Source organism: Cibotium barometz, chromosome 4 (genome assembly GCF_041138505.1).
Source record: "Cibotium barometz isolate CiBa-2024 chromosome 4, ASM4113850v1, whole genome shotgun sequence".
NCBI lineage: Eukaryota > Viridiplantae > Streptophyta > Polypodiopsida > Cyatheales > Cibotiaceae > Cibotium > Cibotium barometz.
In genome coordinates this window covers 9,099,113-9,105,125 of record NC_141049.1, presented here as the reverse complement: position 1 = coordinate 9,105,125, position 6,013 = coordinate 9,099,113, and positions in this window count along the sequence as shown.

The window sequence follows — 6,013 nt, the reverse complement described above, 5'->3', positions numbered from 1 at the left end:
GTGCCCCTGACATTCCGGACGGCTGGGTTCTCAACAGGGGAAATTGCCTGCCCGTTGTCAACTCCTCTGACAACTTAATTCAATGCATTGAAGAGTGGTCCTTGAAAATTGTTTACTAGTGGAGTTGTGTTGGTGCATTCTTGCTCTTGGTTGAGGGTGGATTTTTGTGACGGTGCCAGAAAAATTCCATGCTGAAATTCATTGATTGAAGTTCATCCTTATTAATGTGGATGGCTCCAAAATCTGTGCTCTTCAAAATTTGGATGTTTTGTAAGTGTATGATGCAAGTTTTGGGATTTTTCAAGGCAAGCAAGACAAGTCAGGGAGCATGGGTCAATATATTGAAGGGTCCAAATCTCTTTTAATGCATATCATTTTATTGAGGAACTCCATGACAAATTTCGTCCGAAATCCTTAAAAGGAATTGTTATTCCTTTAACTTGCAAGTGGCTCCTCCTCGCTTTTATGTCACAACACTCCGTAAGTGTGCTCATTATTACAATTGTAGTTAGAGAAACCTGCAAAGCGTTCAATTGGGGCTGCTCACGTGGGGGATATTTGGAGGCCTCGAAGATGTCTAAGACTGCATACCCGAGTTCTCTTAATTGCTGCTTTGGGTGAATAATGGGAAAAGATCCAGATAGATGTGCTTCCCTAATCTTTGAAGGCACAAGCAGATCACAGTAGAACTTCTTGTTGGTGGTGGCTCAAACCCACCGGTATAAGGTTGTTGCTAACCACAGTTATTTAGCACCTGCCTCCACCCTTCCCTATCCAATCTTTCACCTTTCCTAACCGATTGGGGATGAGAAGCATCCACCTAAATAAAGATGAGTGGGTGGGAAGCATCCATTTAAGGGAAGAGCAGAAGAAGGTGATTGGGCATGCCTTCTGCTAAGCGACAAGCGATGATTAAATGCTGCCGCATGCTTGGACTGAGAGCCCCTTTCTTCTCTGTGCTGGACGAAGAGGGAAGCACACAACCTGTCATGAGCCTAGACACATAATAGAGACAGTGCCTGCTAGCTGCAAAGTAGACCACTCTTGGAATCGCGAGCTGGACGTGCTGCCATAGCCAGAAAGCTCCATTTCTAGACCGTAACCCTGGAGTTTAAGTAAAGCTCTCCGATCTGATCCAGCTCTCGGCTTTTTTTACTCCCATGCCTGAGAGAGAGGGGGGAGAGACCTAAAATTATGATGAGAAGTTTTTAAATATGAATAAGTTATGTTAGGTGCCATTGGCAGTTGTTACTATTACACAATAGGGGTCTACAATGAGTAAAAATAATAATCAATTAATAGGTGTAATTTATATTGTATATTGATAATACTAAATATAAACTGATAACATAAACAAACACGCTAAAATGACTTTCAAATGATTTCCCACTATGTAAGTATCGTATCACAACTATGATACAATTTGCTATCCTTCAGTTGCCATAGTCAAAACGACTAACTTTTTATAATCGTTTAATATTGGTTAACATGTCAGTATGCAAGCAGTTTGTTTGAGGAACAATTCGAGCTCATTCTAACAAAATTTTAATAATAATCCTTAAAATTCTAATAGGTGCACTTGTAACACCATTCTTATAATGATTGTGTTGAAAAGAAATTAGAATTTTTGTTAAAAAAAAACTAATATAGTTGTTACATAAGTTGCCTTTGTTTCGTTGTAGTGGGTTTTCCTCGTAAGGCTTCACCAAAACAAAAAATTGCTTGTCATTTTTCAAAAATGTTATTTTCTTCCCCAAGTGTTGCGTCAAAAAAAAGTATCAAGAAAAGCATCCAATCCGCATGTAGACACGTCATGCAACTAGCATATCACTTTTCTCCTCAATTAGTACAAAGATACTCATCAAGTTGAGATGGATGTACACATCCTCTTTAAGTATAAAAGACTTACCCTTCTAATTAAAACATACATAATCACTTTTCTCCTCAATTAGTACCAGCATGTCCTCTATAAGTAACTTACCCTTCTAATTAAAACATACATACTCATCTTCAAATGGTCACTAACCCTTCTTTTTTAATGCAAACATACACTTATTTTGGTTGATTGATAAGACACTCTTTTTCTAGAAGCTGACATACCCTTCCTTCAATAGGTTAGTGCACATACTCTTTCTCTTTTATATGATACACACTTGCTTCCATAAATTGATATGTGGACTCTTTCTTTTGGGATTGATGTACCCCTAAGAAGGAGAATGTGGACTCTTTCTTTTGGGATTGATGTACCCCTAAGAAGGAGAATTTGAGTACTCTTCTCATGGATTTGTATGGCATACATATTCTTTGGTTTGACATTCTTTGAAAGGTCAGTATACGTGCACACTTTCTTCTAGGACACACGTATTCTTTCTTTTGATAAGCCGACATGCATTTCAATATACGCGATCTTCCTTGATTGGTCGGTACATGTACTCTTATCATGGCTTGTTGGTAAGGGGTTTTCTCCTTTTGGATTGATACTCGCATTCTCATTCTTTGGATCAATTGGTACACACCCATGCTTTAATTAGATCAACCACTTCAAGCAAAACGAACGTATTATTTTTAGTTGATTACATTTTTCTCTGACATATGATGTATCCTTTCTTTAATAGGTCAGTATGCATACTATTTATTTTAAACTAATTGTTCAAGACATTAGCTTACCTTAGCCTATGCTGAAACAAGTGTGTCATTTGTACTTCGTCGTAAAGCCACAAATGCAACTTTCCTTGTGGGTGCACCAGCTTGTTGTTCACATCCTCTCCTTGTTGTCACATCAAGGAGACTCCAAGCTCTCTTTGCGTAGAAGAGAATAGCCTTCATGGTGGTTCTCTCTTATAAAGAGGTGGGTAAAGAAGAAGCTCATAAGAGGGAGAAGCCACCATGCAATCCTATTCATACAAGAAACCATTAAGTTGTGCAATAATCCAACAAAACACAAGCAAGCAAGAGAGTAGAGAAGAGAGAGAGCTCATAAGTATTCTATTGCAAGGGAATGTGTATTGCTGAATGTTAAAAATAACTTGTATACAAATGACTAGCTTTCACACTAGGTTGGATAAACTTAAAAAAGGTCCATGGTGGCCACTAGTTCTAGTCTTAAGCAAGTAAGTAATCGAATGTTAAAAATGACTTGTATACAAATAACTAGCTTTCACACTAGGCTGGATAAACTTAAAAAAGGTTCCATGGCCACTAGTTCTAGTCTTAAGCAAATAAGTGATTAAAGTTTGTGGCTTACCTATTTGGCATTAAGCTCAAGGTAAGGCCGTTTCATAGATTTCAAAGTCATCGTTGGTCTTCTGTTACCCGTGTGTAAGATAGCGAAGCGCCTTACCATAGGGGTCATGGTGAAACCATATCAACTAGCCCCTTTCCTTGGGGGGAGGGTAAAAATTAGATATGTATATGCATACATGTGGGTGGGTTTGTGGATAGGGGAAGGAGGTAGTTTTTTGTTTGATTTTATATGCATACATGTGGATGGGTTTGTGGATAGGGGAAGGGGACAGTTTTTTGTTTTTTGTTTGATTTTATTTTTAAATTCATGTTTTCATTCATTCCCAAGTATATGTGTCTATACAATTGATCGAAGGTGCTACATGACATATGTATACATGATTAGAGGTGCTACATTACATATGTATAAATGATCAAAGGTGCTATATTACATATGTATAAATGAGATTTAAGGTCCCCAGCTTTCCTTGTGAGTTTAGTGGGCAAGGGGACACAAACTTGCTTGCCCATCCACAACGATAGCTTTGATGCCACTGCCACCGGCTTCATTAGTACGCCTAATTGACCTTTGACCTTCCAGTTGGCGAGTTGGTGTTGGAGTGTGGCGCATGGGGTTGTTGTGGGACCATGCCTTTGGGTTTCTTGGTTGTGTCATAGAAGTTGGTGCACGGCTCTCTGAGGGGCTTGGGACTGTGAGTGGCTCTTTTTTGGTGTGAATTGAAGGAGGTACGATCCCCACACATGGACTTGGTGTTTCCTCTTGATTCTTGGTGCCCATGAAGCCGTTCGGCTCCTCCTAAGGTTCCATTTTAGATCTATTTAGAGATGGCCACAAAGTCCGTTTTGCAACAAATGAGAGCACAGATGGGGGACCAGAGATGGAGGCTCTATGAGGAGGTTACGAGGTGGCACATAGCGAAGCATAGAGTCGAGCATTTCTTTTAGCAGACTCAACATATTTCTTATAGTCCTCCTTCTGAAAAGATTCTAGCACAAAGACCATATGCTGTATACACCCCATAGATTCTACATGAGGGAGAGAACTCAATTTGTTTTTCAGCCCCTCGATGTGATAGGGGTATTACATACACTAGGATGTGGATATTTCTTTCACCTCTCCCATGTCTCTTTGTTGCTAAAGGCGATTACAGGCTAGGTGCCTAGTGTGTAACATCGACTTGGTGACCTATCGAGTGTTGGGCATTGACAATCTCTTCCATGGCATAATGGAGATTGATCCACAGATATGGAGGCTGGTGTCACACAGTGCGAGAGGGCTTGCTGACTATGGATCATTAGTCAAGACCATCCTAGAGGGCTTTGAGGAGCCATCACAGAGCTAGAGTGGAGGGGTACCACACACACATAAAAAAGGTTAGTCATCGTGTACGTTGTAAAGAACTATAGATAATCTCTCCTACTATAAAATTTGTTTTCTTTATCAACCACCATCAAGCCTTGTTTTCTTTATCAACCACCATCAAGCCTTGCTTTATTTATTGGATAATCCTTACACCATGGGGTTGGTTGCCCATTTGACTTCACCACCATCGCAAAAGGAAGGGATCAGTGTATGTCCATGCCAATCACCTTTCCAGAATTTTGAAGAACAAAGAAACCACTCTAGGAGTGAAAGATGATCTTCCCAACAATCCTTTATTGACCATATACCATAATAAAGTGAAGACATCACCCACTTCTTGGCCAATCCAATAGACTATCCCATAAAAAGGGATAGAGACACGATCAAGAAGATTTCTCCCTACTATTGATTGATAGTGGGTGTGCTTATAAGAAGGGTAAAGACAACATTATGAGGAAATGTGAGCTTGAATATGACTTCATGAATTTTCTTGAGCAAGCGCATTCTTGCATTGAGATATAGGACACTTTGCCCAGGATATGACAACTTGCAAAGATCTCTGTGCTTGACTATGGAGGCCTACACTCTTTGGAGATGCAATTAAAGTTATCAAATTCTACAATGAATTCCAAAGATTTAAGAGAGGGATCACATGCTCCTACCAACCTGTGTTATCTCGGAAGAACTATTTGAAAAATGGTGCTTAGACTTCATGGGTCGTCCCATTAGCCCAATTGCTAAGGGAACCCAAACACGCTTTATAGGCATCACTAATTACTTCACCAAGTGGGTTGAGGGCTAACGTTGTGCATATGAATTTAACACAAGATCTATCACCAAGTTTCTTTGTCAAAATATGTTTGCTCACTTCTATTGCTCGGTAGAAATAGTGAGTGATTGTGGTGTACCTTTTATAAACCAATTGTGGAGTTCTTTCCTCAAAGAGTTCCTTGTAGTGTGCACAGAAAGCCGAGACCTTACAACCCAAAAGTGAATGGCCAAGCTGAGAGCACCAAGAGAACATTGTGTTTCATTCTCACCAAGATGGTAGAGGCATCCATAAGGGATTGGCAGGATAAGTTACACTTTGCTGTATGGGCCTACCACACTGCCTACAAGGAGGTTGCTATCAATAGCACACCTTTCCAGCTTGCATTCAACCTTGACACAATCATGCCAATGGAACACTTGGTTCCAAGCCTCCAAATTGCAATAAGAAATAATCTTTAACACAATCCCCTCATAGAGAGGTTAGTTTCCTTAGAGTAATTGAGTGAGCAAAGATTGTAATCCACTTACAGATTAATGAGGTTAAAAAACTATGGTGTAATCAATGATTTTAATGACCAACTTAAGGATAAATGCATGAAGCTAGATCAAATTCACCAAAAAAATGAGAAGACAATG